The 22,888-nt window shown below is 38.2% G+C and overlaps 1 protein-coding gene across 2 annotated transcripts in view; it reads right to left on the bottom strand.

The window, feature by feature from the left end:
* The window catches only part of Tmem232 (transmembrane protein 232), a 174,952-nt gene that overhangs the window by 7,634 nt on the left and 144,430 nt on the right, over positions 1 to 22,888 (bottom strand). The window lies entirely within an intron of this gene.

Genomic DNA, 22,888 nt, shown 5'->3' on the forward strand with positions numbered 1-22,888 from the left:
ACACAAAAATGGAGGAACTAGGTGTGAACAAATACAGCCGCGGTACTCACTAGACACTATATTACAAATGAACTACAACTTGTGGGCGGGGAAGGGAGGGAAAAACTGGGAGAGAGAGGGGGAAAGAGTGACATTGTCCAAAAAGAATTACACTCATTATCTGATTTATGTGACTGTAACTACTGTGTATATCACCTTTATAATAACCATTTTAAAAAGATCTTTGAAAAGCAAAACGGTTAAGCGCATGGGCTCTACTCAGGCAAGAAAACTTGCTTGTGTTACTTCAATCTCGGTGTAAAAGTACCTTCTTTATGTTGTTTGCACAGGGATTAAAGAGAAAATACATGAAGTAAACAATAAACAAATGCCATCAGATTGTTACATCCTCATCGTTATCGACAGAACTAAGATGGGAAAGCCAGAGATCTTGGCTGGCATTATCAATCCCAGGAAAAAGAGATGAAGAGTAAGATGAGATGTACTGTAATCGAGAAGTGCAAAAGAGAGGCATCTCCAGAAAAACAATGTGCTACATTGCTGGCTTTGTACTTCCTTCTGTCTGCTGCACCCTTCACACTGCACTCTTTTCCTGTCTATATCTTTTTCTTCTGTGTCTCTACATGTCTTTTATGCTCTTTACAGCCACCTCTTATAACAACCCAGAGACACTGCCAGTGAACCCACTGCCCAGAGGCTCAAGGTCCCATGACTGAAACTGTCTCGACCTCTACCTCAGTTTGACTTAGCGGTAGACTGTTACACTTTCGACAATGAGCCCTCACCAATCTCTTCTTAAAATATTAATCTCAGAAACTTTCTATTGTAATTTCTCTTTCCATCCTTTTAAATGTAAATCTTCTCTCTGGTTCTCCCTGGTTTTATAACTCAAGTATGTCTCTTCTCAGATTCCTGCAGACTTCCCTCTGGAAGATAATTATCAAGAAAGATAGACCCCATTTCCCTCTCAGTGGGAAGTAAAGGAGCCTAACTTAACCAAAGAGCAATTAACAGATACCACGGTGACCTGATCACAGTGGTGTCCGGACTCTTCTCCCACCAAGCCATTCGCTCTCCTTCTCCACAGCACCTAAAACACTCCAGCCTTTGGCTTCAGGTCTTCAATCTCGCTTTCCTATTGAGTGGTTTGGAGCAAAACCTTCTATGTCTCTAAGTTACTTAGTGCAGTTTTTCTTTGACACAACTAATCCAGGAGGATTTTATTTTGCGATGCTTGTACAATTACATTTGGAAAGACCCTTTTTTTTTTTCCTTTTCTTTTTTTTCCCAAGTAAGACCACATTCACAAGCAAAGTATTTGTATTTGGACATAGCATTTAGAGAAGACAACTTTATTTCCTTCTGAACAAAGCAGATTCTTCTTTCCTTGGTTTTTCCAAAGCACTGTTGAGTCCTTCCTTGCTTGCTTCCATAATTCCTTCCTCCCTTAACTCCTTCCACTCTTTCTTCCTTCCCTCCCTCTGTTTGTTTGTTTCTCTGACTCCTTCATAAATTACTTTCTTTGTTTTCTCACACTTAGCTAAATAAAATGCTTTAAAACAAAATTCTTTCTTTGTGTCTATCTGTCTGTATGTCTTTCTGTCTTTCTTTGGCTTTATTTTCTCCTATGTCAAAGACCTTTCTTGAAAAAGTAGTCTCCTTCTTTTTCAAAGCACTTTGTTTTCATTCCAAGTAGGTTGAAGTGCTCTGCTCTCCAAACAAACCTCTTTCTTAAGTTCTTTTTAAATGAGCTTTCTTTTCTTTCCAAGCAAATAACACTTTCTTTTCCTCTCGATTTCTCAAAGCACCATCATCTCTTCTTGCAAACCAAAGCACTTTCTAAAAACAGCACTTTACTCCTTCCTTGGTTTAAGCTTGTGCATTTTCTCTTTGCTAAATAAGGCACTTTCTTTGCCAAAGCACTTTCTTTTGTGCTTTCTAAACATAGAGCTTTCTATTTTTCCTTTCCGTGCTTTGTTATTTTTTTGTGAATCATGGTTTAACTGAATGAAGCTCTTTCTTTAAAACAAAATGAAATGCTTCTTGAAAGAGAAACAAAGAAAGAAAAAGGAAAGAAAGAAAGAAGTAGAAGAGGTGGAGGAGGAGAAAGGAGGAGGGAAGGAATGAAATGAAGGAAGGAAGGAAAGAGGAAGGAAGGAAGGAAGGAAGGAAGGAAGGAAGGAAGGAAGGAAGGAAGGAGAAATGAAGGCAGAAAGGGAGGGAGGGAGAGAGGGAAGGAGGGAGGAATGGAGGGAGGGAGGAAGGGAAAGGAAAAAAGAAAGAAGAAAATAAGGAAGGAAAGAAAGATAGAAAGGAAAGAAGGAAAACTGATAAAAGAGGAAGAAAGAGAGAGAAAGCAAGCTTTGTTTGGAAAGTAGTTTGATTTACGAAGAAGATGAAGTGCTTTGGAAAAGAAAGGAAGAGCTTTGCTTAGAAAGGAAGAGCTCTATAAAAAGATGATAGAAAGAAAAAAGAAAGAACAAAAGTGTCTTGTTAGAAAGTGGTTAGATTTACAAGATAAGAAAACAAAGCATTTTTTAAAATAAGGAAACTTGCTTGGTGAAAGCAAACAAGTAACTGCTTGAAAAGAAAGCACTATATGAAGTATTTTGTTTAGTAAGAAGAGAAAGTGCTTTGGAAAACAAGAAAGCACTTTGGTTTGAAAGCACTTTCATTTACACAGAACAAAACAAAATGTTTTGGTAAAACCAAAAGGAAAAAGTGCCGCAACTTAGAAAGTGCTTTGATTTACAAGGCAAGAAAATAAAGTGCTTTGTAAAACCAAGAAAGAGAGTACTTTACTTAGAAAGTGCTTTTATTTGTAGAAGAAAATATGAAAGAAACAAGAAACAAAGAACTTTGTTTGGAAAGTACTTTATTTATCAAGAAGACAAAGAAAGACCTTTTGGAAACCAAGAAAGAAAGAAAACACTGCTTAGTGTGTTGATTTACATACTAAGAAAATAAAGTACTTTGGAGAAGGAAGGAAGGAGGGAAGGAAGGAAGGAAGGAAGGAGAGAAGGAAGGAGGGAAGGAAGGAAGGGAGGGAGGGAGGGAGGGAGGGAGGGAGGGAGGGAGGGAGGGATAAAGGAAGGGACAAAGGAAGGAAGAAATCATTCAGGAGTCTGAAGTTCAAAGGGAGACACATAAGCATCTCATTCTCTGAATCACAAAGTGGTAGAATTAGTTTGAGGTAAGAGATGTTCCTAGACGTGTTATGCATGCATGGTGTCCCAGGAGAGTTTTGAACAGATTGATGAAAAGACATTTGTAACAAGCCTAGTTTATCTACCATAGTGAGGATAAGAAATGTACAGACCTATTTGCCAAAAGGTACAGGAGATGGTGTCATTATTGCCGAATAGCGTTGTTTTGCTTGGTTTTGAATCTCCCCCAAAGCTGCCTGGGAAGACACAGATGTGAAGCACCTTGCCAGGCCGGGGCTTTTCCCCAGGCCCGGAGACTCTCACAGGTCTTGGGACTCTACCATGCTCTGTCTCACGCACTGACCTAAGATTTTTATGTTGCCGCTTCAAAAGATCCTGCTTTGTCTAAGTAAGAACAACTACACTACCTATTGTAATCATCCAATAAGTGTGATATACCTTATCATTTGGAACATTTGAATGGCTTCCTTTGGCATAATTGAACTCTTCAAAAACCACTGTGATTTGTTAGTGATGATAGAGATATAGTTTGCAGCAAGCCAGTGACCCAATAGTCAGCCCTCATTCCAAGAGCCAGTGATTATGTCATAAAATCTGCTTAAAACATTGATGATTCAGGACGCGAAGTGCCAAAGTCTCAGAGAGAAAGGAATCACAAGTAAATAAGCATATTCTGATGGACATATTTCTCTCTAGGTAATTTCCCCTTTATTGTGTGCAGCAGAATATGAAATAACCAGGAGGAGTAATTTCAGGTAGAAGCCAAGAACCCAGCAGAGTTGCGATCTCAGAGGACTTCAAGGGAAAACATGAGATTCTGGAGCTGCCAAGGTAGGCAGAACTAGAGGTGAGAAACTGCAGAGAAGTGAGAGCCGCCCTCATCGACAGGCTCCCCCCCACACACCCCCACCCCAGTATTTTGCTGAATTATTAAACTGAGGTTGAGAAGCCAGGCAAAGAAGTCACCAAGAAACAATGTGAAAGTCTTCAAAGAAACATTAGGGCAGCAAGGACTACATAAGCAAATTTAAGTACCCAATACAAAGGATTAGCACATCAAACAAACAAAAACTACACAGGAGGCTCATGTTAAAGTTACAGATATGGGGCTTGAAAATAACTACACTATTTGAGACGGACACCCTGTTTAGTAGTGGAAGCATGGCCTAGAGAAGTCCAGGAGCAAGTTTCCGGCACTGTAGAAAAGAAAGTCAAATCAGGTGAATTAGATAATTGTGAACTGTGAATTAGAGACTACGTAAAAATGAGTGAAAAGATAGATAATTTTGCCAGAAAGCTCTAACTTATTTTTAACAATTCACATCATAATTTTAGAGTTGAAAAAGGGGAGCAAGTTAAATTAAAATTCAATACGTGGATATAATAGCATATCAGATGTTGCAGAGAATAAAATTAGTGAATTAGAAGGTAGAAAATACATCGTTAAGCAAGGACTAACTAAAACATACAAAAATATAAAAAAAGACAAAAGTCAATTATGAGAAAGATCAAGTTAGCACTCATTGCCATAATAATGTAAAACTGGAAAAATCTAGATATTGTCCAGCAAAAACAAGGATAGATTTAAAATGGAAATGCTGTTGTTTCAAATTTATCTCTCACTCTGTAAAAAAAAATCAATTAGAATGCATTAAAGGTTTTAATGTAAAGCCTGAGCCACTTAAACTATTACTGAAGCAGAGAAAACACTTGAAGAAATGGTGTAGGAAACAACTTTCTAAATAGGACTCCAATTGCTCAGGAAATAAGAACAAGAATTGAATGATGGGATGGAATCAAATTAAAAACCCTCCACACATCACAGGAAATAATTACCAAGACAACCTATAGAATAGAAGGAAATCTTTGCATTCTAGTAACTGGACAGAGGATTCACACTCTGAAGAGCTTAAAAACATTAAACTCTAAAAGAACAAATAATCCAATTAAATAAATGTCAAAAATACTGAGCAGACTGTTCTCCAAAGAAAAAGTACATATGGAAAGTAAGCACATGAAGAAATGTTCAAAATCGTTTGGCATAAAGGAAATGCAAATTGAAATAATACTTGGGGACACATGGTGATGGGGTTGGTAAAGATGAGTAATGTAAGTTAGTGCTGCCATTACAGAAATGAGTACGGAGGATCCCGCAGGAACTAGGAATAGAGCTACCAAAGGATCCCACTCGACCACTCTGGGGCATGTATTTAAAGGAATACGGCATGTACAATAGGAGCACTTGCACATCCATATTCATTGCAATATTATTCACAACAGCCAAGCTGTCGAACCAATCCAGGTGCCCAGCATCTGATAAGTGCATAAAGCAATGTACATACATAAAATAGCCATGAAGAAGAAGGAATTGGTCTCATTTGTAGTAAGACGGGTGAAACTGGAGATTGTCATGTTGCTCAAAATGAGCCAAACTCTGAAAGAATAATATTTTTGCTGATATGTAGAATCTAAAACTACAAATAACAAAAGCAGCGATTATCATCATCATCATAAGTATGATCATCGAATGTGTGCTATTGGTAGGGGGAAAAAGAGAAAGGGGAAAAGAGAAAGGAGAGGAAATGGGGGTTACTATGATGGAAGTACATTATATATTATATGGTATATAGATATGATTGTGTATAGATTATATGTAGACGAAACCCACTAAAACTGTGAAAAGGAAAATGGGAAGAAACAAGGTTAAAGGAGCAAAGTGAAGGAGAGTTTAACTCAAGTGCATTGATGCTCATAGGGAAACTGTTACACCAAATCCTTTGTGAAACTAATTTGTAATAGCAGAAATTTAGATATTTTACATATAATAAGTTGATGAATCTAATTAGATGCAACCACACAGAACAAATTAATTACCCCAACAACAATTTGTAGGAGAAAACACGCAGTACTATTTTATTTATAAATACTGAAGATTAAACAAAATTGCATAATACAATTCAAGGATGCACATGCTTTTGGAATACCAGATAAAAAATAAATTAAGCATTGTAAAGTTTAGGATAGTGCTTTTTTTCTGCAGTGAAGGGAAGCCAACTGGTTGGAGAAGGATAGAAAGAGACATTTCTGTTTTAAAAATATTAACTTATGGGTGATGGAAACACTGTTACTAGTTTCATAATATTATTAGTTATCATTACTATGATTAAACTATGCATACACATTCCATATTTCCTGTATCGATTACCAACATAAACAATGATAAAGAAATAAACTTAGGTAGAAATCTTGCTTACTTTTGCATTCGTGAACTATGTGTGGCACCAGGTTGTTTTGTAGCGTAACTGCCTGCTCAAAGAGTTACGAAGGTACTGCAGTATGAGGATTGAGTGAATATGGATCATAAGATATTTATGTGAGAAGCAGGGTTAGGATGAAATTCAAATATCCTTCTCCCAGGGCTGGGGATATAGCCTAGTGGCAAGAGTGCCTGCCTCGGATACACGAGGCCCTAGGTTCGATTTCCCCAGCACGACATATACAGAAAACGGCCAGAAGCGGCGCTGTGGCTCAAGTGGCAGAGTGCTAGCCTTGAGTGGGAAGAAGCCAGGGACAGTGCTCAGGCCCTGAGTTCAAGGCCCAGGACTGGCCAAAAAAAAAAAAATCCTTCTCCCACATGGAGAAGACCAACATGAATTATCTAGGGTATGCCTTGGGAATTCATAAGGTCTGCGAGCCAGGAGACAGCAGCCTGGCTGAGGGTTGCTGGTTGAATGACATCCCTGGTCCTCCACCCCAGCTGTCTGTGGCTTTGCAGATGGGCGAGGGGAATGGAGAAACTGTGTCAGTCAGCACTGTGGCCCGGCTCTTTGATTTTCTGCAGTGCAACATTCAATATGCTGAAAATATGTGATGCAGTTGCGCTTTCTTCTCTTCCCCTTTCCCAGCTCTGTTTCTGTAATAGCAGGTGGCCAAGTGTTCCGCTAGGTCTGATAGGATGCCGTTGTTCTTTGATTTCCTGGGCTAGGTTTAGCCTGTGTCTGCATGGAGAGGCAGGGGACACAGCGGCTTGTGGCTCTGAGTCTCACTTTTCGTCCCTCGGGTCCTGCTGAAGGCTGCCCTGAGCTGTCCATCCACAGGGTACCAGGGCAGAGAGGACAACGAGAGTGTGAGACTGTGAGGCTTTATAACGCAACAAAATAGTCGCACCCCTTCCTCCTTCCACTGTTCACTGAACATGGCACCAGCCTAATATCCTTTCATATTCTAGAGTGCTACGCATACTCTACTAATGGATTCGATGAAAAGAAAAAATGTTTCGTGCTTACCGTGCTTTTGTGATCCGTAGGCTTATTTTGCAGAAACAAAGACCAAAAGCCAGAATTCGGACTGACTAGAACAATTTCAAGGCTTCAAAAGCCTTCTGGGTCACCAGTGCCTCCCCTGCGACTCAGTGCAGGAAGATGAGTTTATATTCAAAGTAAGAGCTCAAGTAGATCTTCCTGTTAATGCTTCAAGGTCATTCCCCACATTCACTTCAATTCTGTATTCTGATTTCTTTTCTTTTCTTTTTTCTTGTTTTTCTTTTCCTTCCTTTTTTTTCTTCCTTCCTTCTTTCCTCTCCTTTTCTTTCTTTCTTTCTTCCTTTCTTTCTTTTCCTTTCCTTCTTCCTTTTGGTGTGTGTGTGTGTGTCTGTCACGGGTCTTGAGTTCTTGGCTTAGGCACTGTCCCAGTGTGTTTGCTCAAGGACAGTGCTCTAGAGCCACAGAGCCACTTCCAGATTTTTGGCGGTTAATTGATGATAAGCCTTGTGGACTTTCCTGTCAAGGCCGACTTCAAACCATGATCCTCAGAACTCAGCTTCCTCGGTATGATTATGGGTGTGCGCCCATAGCCTGGCACAATTCCCTGTCCTTAGGAGCCCTTGCCCATTCTAGAAACCAAAGGTTTACAAATAGTTAGAGACATGTTTAGCTATAACTTTTCCTACTCAGAATGCAGCCTGATCAGATTTAGTCTTTTGTGTGTCTTTAAAAAAAAAGGAGGTTAAAAGCAGATAATTTTATGCTATGTAAAGGGAAGACTGTTATTCCAATTTGATAGTTTTTCTTTTCCACTTGAAAAGGCTAGTTGATGTGATTGCAAATCATGCCTGTGTATATTTTGAATATTATTTGAATTTTCTTTGTCCTTCTGTAACCTTGTCCAACTACAGATCCTATAGATTATCATTACTTATAAAGAACAAGAGTTAAACATGATATAACTTCCTTGGAAAGTTCTAGAATGTTAATAAAGTTCATGCCAAGCCAGGTGCTGACGGCTCCCATCTGTAATCCTAGCCACTCAACATGCTGAGATCCGAGACTGGGGTTCTAAGCCCGTCTGGGCAGGAAAGTCCATAGGACTGTTATCTACAAGTAACCATCCAAAAAGCTTTACGTCGACATGTGGCTCAAGAGGTAAAGCACTAGGGTTGAGCAAAGTATCTCAGGAACAGAGCCCAGGCCCTAAGTCCAAGTCCCAGTACTGGCACATACAAAACATGTTATTACTAAATCAATCTCTGGCTGCTTCTTAAAGATAAGCTAGTAAAGAGAGAGAGAGAGAGAGAGAGAGAGAGAGAGAGAGAGAGAGAGAGAGAGAGAGAGAGAAAGCTTGTTCTTGAGTGACTGTTATTTTTGCTATTATCTGTTGTCACTTGAAAATACTTAAAATTGATCTGATGTGTATTCCTTACACTTTAAACAGTCTACACCTAACTCGAGGCTCAATGAAAACCCTGTGTGTTCTCCAATTCTATCCACAGCCTGGACTCTGAGCTCACTTCGGCCTGGTGTGAAAACCTTTGAGTCACAGGCATGCCGGAGGGCCTGTATGTGGCTGTCCCAAGGGCTGTGGCCCAGACATCGGCTTCCACAGTTCCAGTCGTGGTTCTCCTCCCCAGCCAGACTATTGATCTGCACGTTTCCATATATGATTTCTACCAGACAGCTCCAGGTATTACTTTCCTGCTGAACAGATGAACAGAGCCTACTGAGCAAATCAGCTACTCATACTCAAGGATGTTTTACTTTTAATTTCTTTTCAGTTTATGCATCAAAATGTTCTGTGGCCACACGCCACTGAAACAATCCTTCCTGTGTTCCTAGACACAAAACATTGTAGTTATCGAGCAAAGACAGTCCGCTGCCACCCTAAAATTACAGATCCACCTTTTACTGCAGTTCATCTACAATTCCTCTCATCATTTTACTCGAGTTGGAGTTCTTTTTATTAATCCATTTGAAGACACTGATCTGTGTGGTTTTTCACCACAGTATTGCCATGTGCTGGATATCAGAAACATGAAGACACAAAGTCTGTTGTATAGGTGGCTTCACAAAGCAGACACTAGTTCACCTCCAGGAGAGGTGTGGATCCCAGAACATCTCTGAAACAGCTGGGACATGAGCAAGAGTCATCATAGAGTTACTGGAAACATTCTGTACTTGACAGGAGTCAGTAGATGGATCAAAGGGTCCTTTTAGAGACAAGGGTGGGGCCAGTACAGATGATTTCTGTTTTGAGCATGTTAAATTCAGAATTTCAGAGCCTACTTGTTCTGCAGACTTTCTTTTCTTATGGTTTCTTTCATTTTCTTTCTTTTTTTCTGGTATTGGTCCTGGGATTTGAACTTGAACTCTGAACTCGGTGCTGTCCCTGGGTTCTTTTGCTCAAGATTAGCACTGCAACATTTCATCCATAGCTCTACTTCCAGCTCTTTTTAAAAATAGTTCATTGGATATAAAAGCCTCATGGACTTTCTTGCCCAGACTGGCTTTGAACGGCATCCCTCGGCTCTCAGGCTCCTGAGCTGCTAGGATTACAGGTGTGAGCCACCTGCACCCAGCTTGGGACTTTCTATGTTGCCATCTTTCTGAGAATACTCCTCCACTCCATTCTCGGTTGGGATCATTGCTTTCTCTCCTGCTGTGGTCTGTCTTGTGACTTATTTCCTCATTTGGGAGAGCTCTTAGTATACTGGGTTATGTCTTTATTCCACTATCAAATTTGCTAGATTAGGCCATGAATATATTCAGGTATTATTTGTTAGCTCAACTCTATCAAAATTGAAGAACATGATGCATCTGGACAATTTTTTACATGGATTCTTATTAAATACTATAACCCAAGCCTACATGACTTGGAACAAGAAATTCTTATATGCGGCCACATCTGTGAGCAGGATTCAAGGTCACTTTGATCAGGAAAAAAAATGATACTCATGAAATACACTGGTTCTTAACTGCTTTGCCACAGAAAGGTCATGTCAGTTCTCCTTGGGAGCTGTCCTTTGCTTTGCAGAATACTTAGCAACATCCATAGCCTTTCTCTAGCAAGTAATGTTCTATACTGTGCCAACCAAAGGTGTCTAAAAACATTGCCAACGTGACTTGGTAGGCAAAATAACCCCCTTATCTAACTGTAAGAAATTCTTTGGAATAAGTAATACTAAAACACATGAAATGTTTTATAATTGTGAATTGTCTCTGTCACAAAAAGTCTTAACATTTCATTATCCTAGTTTTCCTAAGTTTTATAAAACAGGCAAATTTCTACAATGTTTCCTAGTAATCCTCCCTTCCAGCAGTGCACCCTGGTGCCTAGAAGGCATTTCCATGATTACCTGGGATTTCTGTCTATCTTATTAGAAAACTCGGGGTTTGTTTGTTTGTTTGTTTCCCTCAAGGCCACAAGACGGACAAGCAAGGGAATGATGTTCATCTTTGGTTAACGGGCAATGAGTTAAGGAAGTGGCTGAGGTTTTCAGTCGATGATTGACAAGGCACTAAATCCTGCCAGTCAGTCTATGCCAGACCTTCCCGGTTTTCTCTGGGACTCTGATCCTGGCACCATGCAAGGGACTCTGAATCAGTCACCACAGCCAAGCCGCACCTGAAACGGTGACATGACAAGTGGGGGTTATCTTTAAAAGTTGCCATAGTTCACAGTCATTTGTCACAGAGCCGTGGGTAATTAATGAACAAAGACGACATTGTGGGAAATTTACTTTTTGAGCAACATTTGGGCCTCTTTAACTTGTAATTTTGTCTTTGGCTCCTTAAATGAAAATAAAATAATTGATAAGTAAAATAATGGATTTTTTTTTGCTTTGCTCCTTTTTTCTTCAAATTCCCTTATTTTAAGATAATTTTGGACCTGAATCTTACCTTGCCTATATATTGCCATTTTCTTTATTTTCATCCTACTTCAATTTATCTTCCTAACCTTCTGTTGGATTGTCAATTTCTATTATTGTGTTTTTAGTTTCTAACAGCAATTTCTTCTTATTTTTCATGGATGAAAAAATTCATCTTTTCAGGCAATTTTATCGTTTTTGACAAATCTGCTTTATTTTAGTTTTTTTTTTGAGTGCTTTTAACACTTTACTTGTTTGGGTTGCTCCATATTATTTTTAGACTATTTTTATCAAAATATGTGTTTCATATCTCCACTAATTTTAACAACTTTTCTGAGGCCTAATTAACACATACATTTTGTATATTAAACACATAAATAATTTGATACCTTTACATATATGTAAATTCATACTCCTGGAATCATCTTCACATTCAGAATAAAAATGAAAGTAACACCGCTGTAATTTTTTTATCATGCTGCTTTTATCAATCACTTGTGTTTAAGAAGAAAATAGTACAAAGATGATTGGAAATTCTGGCTATATTTCTGGGCACGTTGAAAAATGGCTCTCATTAAGGAGTGATTGGGTCTTAATGATATTAGTTACATATTGCTACATAACAAGTTACCCCATAATTAACTGTGTAAAACAACAGACATCTATCGCCTCTGTGTGTATGGGTCAGAAATTTGGGCAGTACTTTTCTGTCCCAGGGTCTTTAACAAGGGACGCATCTAAGCGTTGTCAAATGGCTCAGACATCTCGACACAGCGAGAGACAAGCCTCCGTGTAACACGCTCTGCACACCATTGTGAGAAGCCTCATGGCCCTACTGGCTGCTAGGCCACCACCACCATCAGTTTCTTGTCCCTTTAGCTTCTCCTTAGAGCAGCTCAAAATATGGTCAGTGGGTTCTTTCATAGCGAGTAAAGGAGAAAGTCAGAGAGGCCCATAAGTGAGAAGTCACCGGGAATTTGCAACCTAACATTGGGAGTGATACCCCATCACTCCTTCCATAGTCTATTCACTGGAAGTGAACTGTTGACTCCACACTACAAGCAATGAAGGAGGTAAGACCAGTCTGTGGACATTCAGAGACAAGGACACTGGAGGCGACCTCAGAGCTGCCTAACCTAAGGGCAAGAGCATGTCATTGAAGAAACTCCAAATAGGAGCATGTTTGTGTGCAGTCTTATGATGGATAAAGGCAGGAGGCAGTCTCTGACCCGGGATAGGTCACTGTTAACCAGACAGTGAAGGGGGAAGGAGGGGTTCTGAATCTGATCATGCTATATCAAGATTTTACCTACATTCAAGACAACATCTGTGCAGTCTGAAGGCTTTTTACATGTAAAATGTGATTAGAATTCTGTTTCAAAATGATTGCTCTGACAGTTGTGCAGATTTAGCAAGAAATACTTTTGAGTTGTAGGGCCATTTTTGGACCAACTGGAATAGAATGGTGGTAGTGATTATGACTGGAAGAGTGGTCTTTCCAGAGGAGCAGCTGATTGCCATAGCAACTATATAGTTTCGGGGAGGAGATAAGAGACCATGAGCATTTCCTTTTCCTTACTTCTAAGGGATTTCACTGATGCTAATTAAATCATATAAGACTTTACATGAGTATCCCAACAATGTTTCATTATAGAAATGCTTGACTGTGAAGTTTGACAGGCTGGCATGTTTCTAAAAACGTGATGTGAAATTAATATTATTTATTATTAATAGTAACTGACAATGTAGTCTGGAAATTAGCCTTTCCTCCCTCCCTCCCTCCTTCCCTCTCTTCCTCCCTCCCTCCCTCCCTCCCTCCCTTCCTTCCTTCCTTCCTTCCTTCCTTCCTTCCTTCCTTCCTTCCTTCCTTCCTTCTTTCCTTCTCTTCTCTTCTTTCCTTTCTTTTGGTTCTTTCTTTAATTTCTTTCTGTTTTTACAATACTAGGGTAGAACTCAGGGCCTTACCCATGCTAGACAAGCCCTCTACCCCAAAGTTTGTTTTAACCCAGCTTATGTTAGATTTGCTGGTCTCTATACTAGCACTCTAATTGTCCTCAATTATAATGGAATTCTTCAATGAAATATAATTAGTTAAGTACAACCTGCATGCTGAAAATGAAGTATAACTTAGAATCAACCCCTGCTATACATTCCTTAATGACCTAGGGATTATTGTAACTAGAGTTCAAAATGGTACTGAAGACCCATCAAAATTCATTCTTTCAATAAAAATAAGAAAAAAATGCTATTGAGATTTCAGAATTTAAAAGCCAGCAGCTCTCTTCCCCACCAGAGCCATCTGCTGCTAAGCCAGCACAGGTACTGATCTTGCTGCACCAAGAGGACTACTTTCTTCTTTATACCAACTCTCTTATATTTACAATTAGCTCCCATGACATAAGATAGTTTCAAATAGAAAATGTATACGTAGAGATTATGTTGCATTCTAAAACGGGACTGACTGCAAGACGGATTCTGCAGAGGGATGGAAGGGGATCAGAAAGAGTCCATTTTCCCAAACAGTTTAAAGATTATAGCACAGTGCAAAGAATGGAGATCTGGACAGAATGGATACCAAAGAACTGCACACATTCATGTATAGAAGACTCTAAAGACTTTAACTTCCAACCTGAAACATTGAAACTACTACAGAAAGGAGTGGGGGAAATATTAGGACATCTTCGCAGAGGCAGGAACTTTCTGAGCAGAGCTCCAGGGGCTCAGCAAATCAGAGAGAGAGCTGACAAATTGAATTACACCACACTAGAAAGTTTCTGTACAGCTAAGGACATAGTTACTAAGCCAAAAGGCAGTCTGCAGAAAGGGTGATCTTCACCAGCTATGTATCCAACAAGGGCCTAATTATCCAGAATATACGAGGAGCTCAAGAAACTAACTCCCCTCAAAATCATTAACTCAACTCATATATGGGTAAAAGAGCTATATTGAGACTTCTGAGAAGAAACAAGAATAACCAATAAACACATGGCGATATGTTCAACATTTCTGGCTATAACGGAAATGCAAATAAAAAAAATTAAAATTTCAATTTATCTCAGTAAAATTGACCAACACAGAAAATTTGAACAATAACAAATGCTGGCAAGATGTGGGGGGAAAGGAACCTTATTACATGGTTGGTAGACATGTAAACTAGTATAACCATTCTGGAAGGTAGGTTGGAGACTTTTCAAATACTTAAGCATAGAACTACCTTTTGGGGATCTACCCAGAGCACTGCAAGTCAGGATAGAAAGAAACTTGCACACCCATCTTCATGGCTGCACTATTCACAACAGCCAAGTTAGGGAAACATGTCAGATGTCCTACAATGGATGAGTGGGTGACAAAAATATGATACATACATACAAAAGAATTTTACTCTTTAATTAGAATATATTGGGTCTTTTGCAGGGAAATGGATGAACCCATAACGAATCAGGTTAAGTGAAGTAAGCCAGGCTCAGAGAAACAAATCATGCATATTTTCTTTTACGTGGAAGTTAGATCTGAGAGACAAACATAAATGATAACATATACAGGGTTATATGCATATCCACATACACACTGACTCAATGACAACATACTTGAGAGAAATCCAATCATCGAACTTCTTTGAACATATAATGAACTACTTAACAAAATGAATAGCAGGGAGCTGAAACATATTCCGAGAGGGAGGACAAAGAGGGTGAACAGAGTACACAAATGGAGAGAGAAAGGGTGAGCAAATGCACTCATTATATTCCTTGTACATATAAAAAAATTAAACTACATAATTTGAGGGTAAGGATGAGGTGGGAAAAGATGAGGTAAAACTACGGAAGGTATGACATTAATCAAGATGCACTGGACTCATCACCTGACTCTGTAAATAAAATCCTTTTGCACAACTACTTAATAAAAATAAACCATTTAAAAAAAAAAGAAGGTCACATACCAACTGAGCTTCACTAGAGATCAGAATTAGTTTGGGCACTTTGGTTGTCACTATATTATTCAACTGTATATATGAGTACTCTTCTTTAGATAAGCCCTTCTACGTGCAAATATACACACAGTGGGACATGGAACATCTGTAAATCTTATGGTTGAGACTGTCAATCCAGTAAAGTGCTCTCTTTAACACATGGAATGTAGAAGAAATACTTCAAGTAATCTCAAAGTCATAGCAAGGTAAGAATGCCCATCTCATTTATCAAAATAGATGCATAGAAGACAAGACATAAATATTGGGCTGGGAATATGGCCTAGTGGTAAAGTGCTCACCTTGAATACATGAAGCCCTGTGTTCGATTCCTCAGCACCACATACATAGAAAAAGCCGGAAATGGTGCTGTGTCTCAAGTGGTAGAGTGCTAGCCTTGAGCAAAAGAAGCCAGAGACAGTGCGCAGGCCCTGAGTTCCAAACCTCAGGACTGGCAAAAAACAAAATAAACAAACAAAGACATACAAATATTAAGAAAAGTGAATGTTACCCTGTTATGGTAGAATATGTCTATAATCCTAGCACGAGGACTGAGACAGGAGGACTATGAGATCAAAGTCAGTTTGGGCTGTGTAATGACGGAAGGAAGGAAGGAAGGAAGGAAGGAAGGAAGGAAGGAAGGAAGGAAGGAAGGAAGGAAGGAAGGAAGGAAGGAAGGAAGGAAGGAAGGGGAAAAATTATTTTCAAAGAAGATAATTTGATACTGACAAATGAGGCATATGACAAATGGTACATCTTCCATTGACTCTTTCTATATGTTTTTAAAGTATTGTTAGTCTTCACTCTTACAGAGATTCAGAAAGAAAAAAAGTGAAGGGAACTACAAAATAAAGCAACCTATGTCCCCATTAGCCTGTGAGGGAACAAAGAAAGAAATGCTCATTGGGTTGAGCCCCTGCTGACTTTAATTCAGATGTTTTATTTGACTATCTCTTCTTTTAAACTCAATTTGATAGTCAGACAAGTTTTCTTTTATCTCTAGAACTTAGTAGAAGTTAAATATTTTCTGGAAATATGCCTTTTGGATGCTCCTTTAAAAAATAAATGCATATCCTTATTTTATGATATAGTTAAGGAACCCTAAAACGCTCATAGTCTTTCATTGCCTTAAATGGAAATTTTGAAGTCTAGTGTTGATTTGCGAAAAATCACTGCTTTTCATCTGCAGACTTCATATTTTATTTCATTTGTTTACTTTCTCCTCATTTATAGCCAAGCCTTCTAGTCATTATTTTCAATAAACTGTTATAATCCTCTGCTTTAATGATTTTGTTTGTACTCTGCCTGTCACACAGTCTGATACGGTGCATGTATATGTGTATACATACATGTGTTTTCATATGAAAAATTACTTCCACCTTAAGACCAAATTTAAATACTTTATCATCAGTTAAATGTTTCCTAATTTCTTCCACCAACATGTTTATTTTCTTTCCTTGTTATAGCTCTTTACTTCCCTTATAGAAAGGATTTATAATAAGAATTTATAGATATTAATGAAGAGCTTTTAGTACACGTTTACTGTAAAAGCTCAATGAATTGAGTATACTCCAGGTATGACATTTTTCTACTTATAATAGGAAATATAACTTTAATTTCCTTATAGTTTAACAGTTTATGTAAGAAGAATTTGTTTATAAGCAAGTGCTAAAGCACTGAGAAATGTTTTGATTATTATATTTCTTAACTCTTGTTATAAATAAGTATGTTCTGGCAAAAGAAAACCTCAAGAGACCCTTATTCAGTTTAGGTTGCTTTATATATCTCACTCTTTTTTTAAAAAAAAGTAAAGCTGGCCACAGAATCATAATTTAGAAAATAAATCAGCTTAAAGCTTATAGTTGTAGTAGAATAACCAGGTTCTTTCTTTCACAGAAACATTGCGTATGCTCAAAGGAAATGTAATAAAATACCACCTGAGCTGATTCTGTCACAATCATTTCAGATAATGAATTCAGTGGCAATCATTTTAGATAGCAAATTGATAATCACTTGAATATTAAGAGAGAAAAATGTATTTTGTATTACATTTTAACTAGGTGATCTTCCAGTACCCTCGTTTCACCTCATAATTATCTAGCTCTTGACTATAACAATACAGTACACTTTTACTTGAAGAACTCACCCAGATCACTTACATTTCCTTGGGATTGATTTTGCTGAATCTGAAGTACAGGTAGAATTTCTTTTCTGTGTGCACAAGCTCTGAATTGATTTAAAATGAGCTGGGTCAGTGCAGATCAATTTAGACCATGGTGACCCATGTGAAGATGCAAATTAGGATTCTCCAAAGGAGGCCAAAAATAGAGTTCCTGAAATACTCACTAAGCAGCTTCTAAAAATGTATTGTAAAAGGGGGGTGATTATAAAACTTGAAATATTCCTATAGCAAGAGGAATAAGCTGAAATAAAAGTAGTAAAAAGAAAGAAATGGAATTAAACAGAAGAATTTCCAAATGTGAAGGCTGCTATTCTGATTCTCTAGAGGTTAATTAATTTCCGAGTAAAGACACCATGGGAAGAAAAAAAACAAAGTGCAAACTACAAATAACTTTAAGCCAAATACGCTTGCCATGCATTATTTCTTTTAGTCCAAATGCAGTATGCAATCCATATACACAATTGTTTGCTATTTTCAATGATAGATGCTTAACAAAATGCTTTAGAGGGTAGTACCTAAACAACCAAGAAGCAATAGCTAATTCACGAGGCAACTGTCCCCAAAGCTACAACTAGATCTATTTGAGATACATGACCTTTTTGTGTGCCTCACAGTGTCTAGGCTTAAACTCGGGACCATGTGTCCTTAGCTAACTTGGTTAGTTACTTCTGTGATATCATAAAGATTACTGCTGTGTTCTGCCAATGATTTTACTGAGAGAAGAAAAATGATTTTCACTTATGGGTTCTTTCCCATAATCTGCTACCAGAGTAGTAGATTCCCCATTCTGACGACCTCAAGTATAAGAATGCCTGACTTTAAATCTCATCTATACACTTTTAGCATTAGGGCCTTATTGAGAGAAAACTCATTTTCAAACATATATTCAGTTTGGCTGGAGCTCAAGTTCACTCAATGCAAAGACTTTAGCTTGATCTGTGGCTGTGTTACACTGGGTATATTATGTGTAATACTGATTGTATTATATTGTTTTAATATATGCACACAGGCTATGTTATTCTGGGTATATTATGTTCAATACTAACTATGTTTCAATTAGTTTCAATTTTCATTGATCCTTTGAGTTTCTGTTTCTGTGTCTGAACTCTCTGAGTCTTGATATCTACTTTTCAGATATCTATCTTAATTATCGATCTTTTATTATTTCACTTTATCAATGAAGGCTCAGTGCCATAAGCAAGGAAATAAAGGTCAAGGGTCAATTTTACAAGAATAAGCACCTTGGGCAGTGTGGCAGGCCAAGTAAATGCTGCCAGTGCTAGAAAGAACATTAAAATACGATTAAAACTTCAGTTCAAAGACTAAGTGTATGTGCATGTGTGTTTGTGCTTTTGTGTGTGTGAACCAAGATCGATGATTAAGAACTTATGACCCAAGAATAATGGATCTAAAAGCAGACATGGACAAATCTACACTCTACATTGAAGATTTCATAGTTCCCTCATAGTAATTAATATAACAAGTAGAAAGAAAATCAATAAGGATACAGAAGCCTAAAGTAACACGTTCAAGCAAGTACATGTAGTTAACATGTATAGAACATTCTAACAACAACAGAATAAAAAGTAGTTTTAAGTATACATTAGACATTCACCAAGTTAGTCAATACTCCTGGTCATAAACTAAAATATAACTATTTAAAATAATGAAAATCCTATCAAGTTTCATGCAAGATAGATAAAACTCAAAGTAGAAAGAAATCTGGGGAAATTTCCAAGTATTCAAGATTGAAGTATGCAGGCTGGGGATATGGCCTAGTGGCAAGAGTGCTTGTCTCGTATACATGAGGCCCTGGGTTCGATTCCCCAGCACCACATATACAGAAAACGGCCAGAAGGGGCGCTGTGGCTCAAGTGGCAGAGTGCTAGCCTTGAGCAAAAAGAAGCCAGGGACAGTGCTCAGGCCCTGAGTTCATGGCCTAGGACTGGCAAAAAAAAAAAAAAAAAAAGATTGAAGTATGCCTTTCTAGATAATCTTTCAAAGATGAAGTCACATGAAGCATTACATTTTTTTTTAATTTAAAGAAAGTGAAAACAGCAAACTTTGTCTGTAATTAACAACAGCAGCAGCAACAGCAACAAAAATTGGAAGAGGAGCCATGGCTCAAGTGGTAGAGTACTAGCCTAGAGCACAAATCTCAGGACAGTGCCTGGGCCCCGAGTTTAAGCTCTAGCACAGATAAAAATACAAAAACCAAACAATGACCATGAAAAACAGAGAGCAGAGGGAGAGAGAGAGAGAGAGAGAGAGAGAGAGAGAGAGAGAGAGAGAGAGGGAGGGAGGGAGGGAGGGAGGGAGGGAGGGAGGGAGGGAGGGAGGGAGGGAGGGAGGGAGAAAAACCACCCTGGAAACCATACAGCCATGAGGGGATGAAGAGCTGAAGACCTGGAAAATCTAGACATCCTAATAGCAAGGTCATCCACTCGTGGAATGCCATGGATAAATCTCAGATGCAATATGGCAATTGTGGAAAGCCACCTAAAACAGATTAGTAACCGAAATCAAAATAGGGTGCAAATAGGATCATAGAAATAATAGTAAAATGTGAAAAGAAATAATTACTATTTACAAAGCAACTGCAGATACTAACGCTATGTGATCACAAAGGATAAACATTACAATACACTGAAGTGGAAGATAGCTCGAGTAGAACACCGGCCATGAAGTGGAAACCCTCGGGAGGTTTAGAAGCCTGAGTTCAAGCCCTGGTGTGACAAAAATAAAGTACATTAAAAAGTTTATGCATATGTTGTTTAGATAAGGTGATAAAATAATTGATCACATATATGTAAATATCTAAGTATGGGTATATAATATCTTTATTGTACATTTATGGAAGAAAATTTTGGTTTTCTGCAAATGTTTATTATGTATCATAAATGAAAGATATTTCTATTAGTTGTATCTTATTGAATGTTTAATAAAAGCATTTAACTTTTTTGTTATAATAGCCAGAATGAAACTGTAATTCAACTCTTGATTTTGTTTTCTGACGTCTCTATATTCAAATATAGGAATCTTTTTAATTAAATTTATTTATTTCTTTATTGTCAAAGTGATGTACAGCGGGGTTACAGTTTCATATGTAAGGCAGTGGATACATTTCTTATCCAAATTGTTACCTTAATGTTGCTACATTTGAGATACTTGTATCTGTCTCCTTCTACCTCTACTCTCCATCTTTTATTCTCTTTTCTCTTTGGTGTTTGCTTCCTAATCACTTCTGCAGGTTGTCCCAATAATCTGGAACAAACTGAGAGGAAATATTGACTTTGTGGGGATACTGCAGATCAATGATCTAGCAAGAGACTCAGCTTGATTCCTTGCTTTGTGATTCCATCTAGATGGAGATGGAATCTATGCACATGCTAGTTGCTCTGGAACAGAGGCTGTTATACGTTGCAGGCAGAGACTGCACTAACTGTGGCCCTCGCGTGGCCCTTTGTACAGGGGGAGGAGCTGACTGAAATCTGCAGTAGAGAGCCAGGCCAAGACCTCTGGCCCTGTGTGGAGCATAGTTATTAATTCCCTGACACCAAATAGAAACTGAACTCATGAAGTCTCTGAATGGGGTCGCCATCTTGATCCCCATTCACTACTGCATATTTATTTTCTAGTTTCAATCAACTTATGGTTATTCTTTCCTTAGTTTTTTTTTTGTTTGTTTTTTTGTTTTGTTTTGTTTTTGTTGTTTTTTTTTTTTTTTTTTTTTTGGCCAGCCCTGGGCCTTGGACTCAGGGCCTGAGCACTGTCCCTGGCTTCTTCCCGCTCAAGGCTAGCACTCTGCCACCTGAGCCACAGCGCCACTTCTGGCCGTTTTCTGTATATGTGGTGCTGGGGAATCGAACCTAGGGCCTCGTGTATCCGAGGCAGGCACTCTTGCCACTAGGCTATATCCCCAGCCCTCTTTCTTTATTTTTGACTTCCAGTGTTTTGCCATTCGAATACAAAGATGGTGGTATCCTTTAGGATACCAACAAATAATTCTTCAGGACAGATGATCTTCAGGCACCTTTGGCAAACAAGCATTTTCGGGACATGGTATTTTTGAACACTGATCTAGCCAAATTTCTGCACAGCCGTTCTACTTCGTACATAGATATTAAAGACTACATTTTATGGAACTGCCTTAGAATCACCAATGTTCTGGTGTGTCCAACTGCAGCCATAGAACCCTGGCTCCCTGACAGTAGGCAAGGCATAACTCTCCTTTACATCATGGACCAACACTTATTTTTTTCTGAAGTTTCCACTCTTTTGATCTTTTAGCAGGTTGGTGTCTTGCCATGTCAAAAGGCTCACAAAGCTTCAAAGACATATAGCACTAAGTTCCGCCCTACGTTTGATCATGAAAAGATAAAATCAAAGTTTTTCTAAATGTTAAGAAGTATTGCTCTTAACTATGCTTAATGATTTAAAAATATTAGCAAAATGTACCCAGTAGTCTTTTAAATTAAAAATAAAAGTAATTAAATTAATTCACTAATTAAAAAGTTTAAATTATCTCAGATGAGTGCTAACTCCTAAATTCAGTAAAAAAAATATGCAGGTAAAAAAATCATAATTTTCATACCATTCTACAATGTCAGAACTATTAAGCAAGCAGTATCAATGAGTAGTTTAGGGGGAAAATGTATAATGGGAAACATAATATTTACATAATATAAAAATATTTCCCTAGAAAATACAATAAAGGGGGGGTGCTGGGAAATTAGCTCAGCGGAAGAGCCCCTGCCTGGCAGGTGCAAGGCCCTGAGGTCTGTCCTCAGCTCTGGGAAAAAAGAAGACAATAAAGGACTAAAAAGTAACTTTATGGTGAAAGACTTTATATATTTCCTTAACTAAGTGATGAAAAGGAATACCACCAATGATAGAATAAGTTATTATCATCTTTGATATGAAACACTGATAAGAGCGCATTGATTCACTGCTGCTCTTGCTGAAGAAGTAACACCTGAAAGGAATCATAATGAAAAATTAAACTTGGGTTCAGCTTCACTCTGCAAAGTAATTTCCTGTAGTCCATAATGATGTTAAGATCAAGAAGCACAAAGAAGGGCTGACTAACCTTGCCAAATAAATGAGACAAAAGAGACGTGACACTCAATGTAATGTGGGATCCTGAACTGGACCCAGATATGGAAGGAGAATAGGTATAAAAGAATTCAGGACAACTGAACAAAATGAGTATGATTCAAAAATATAAAATAGCATTGCATTAATTTTAATTTCCTGATTTTGATAATTATTCTGTGTTTACATAAGAGAGTATTCTTCTTTTGAGATAATACACTAGAAAGTATTTAGGGATAAAAAGACAAGGATATGACACCTGAAATTCATTTTCAAATGGTCCAATAAAAATGTAGATGTTGTTGGGAGAGATGGGAGAAAATTATGAAAGCAATGAC

The sequence above is a fragment of the Perognathus longimembris genome, chromosome 22, assembly GCF_023159225.1.
Source record: "Perognathus longimembris pacificus isolate PPM17 chromosome 22, ASM2315922v1, whole genome shotgun sequence".
Taxonomy (NCBI): domain Eukaryota; kingdom Metazoa; phylum Chordata; class Mammalia; order Rodentia; family Heteromyidae; genus Perognathus; species Perognathus longimembris.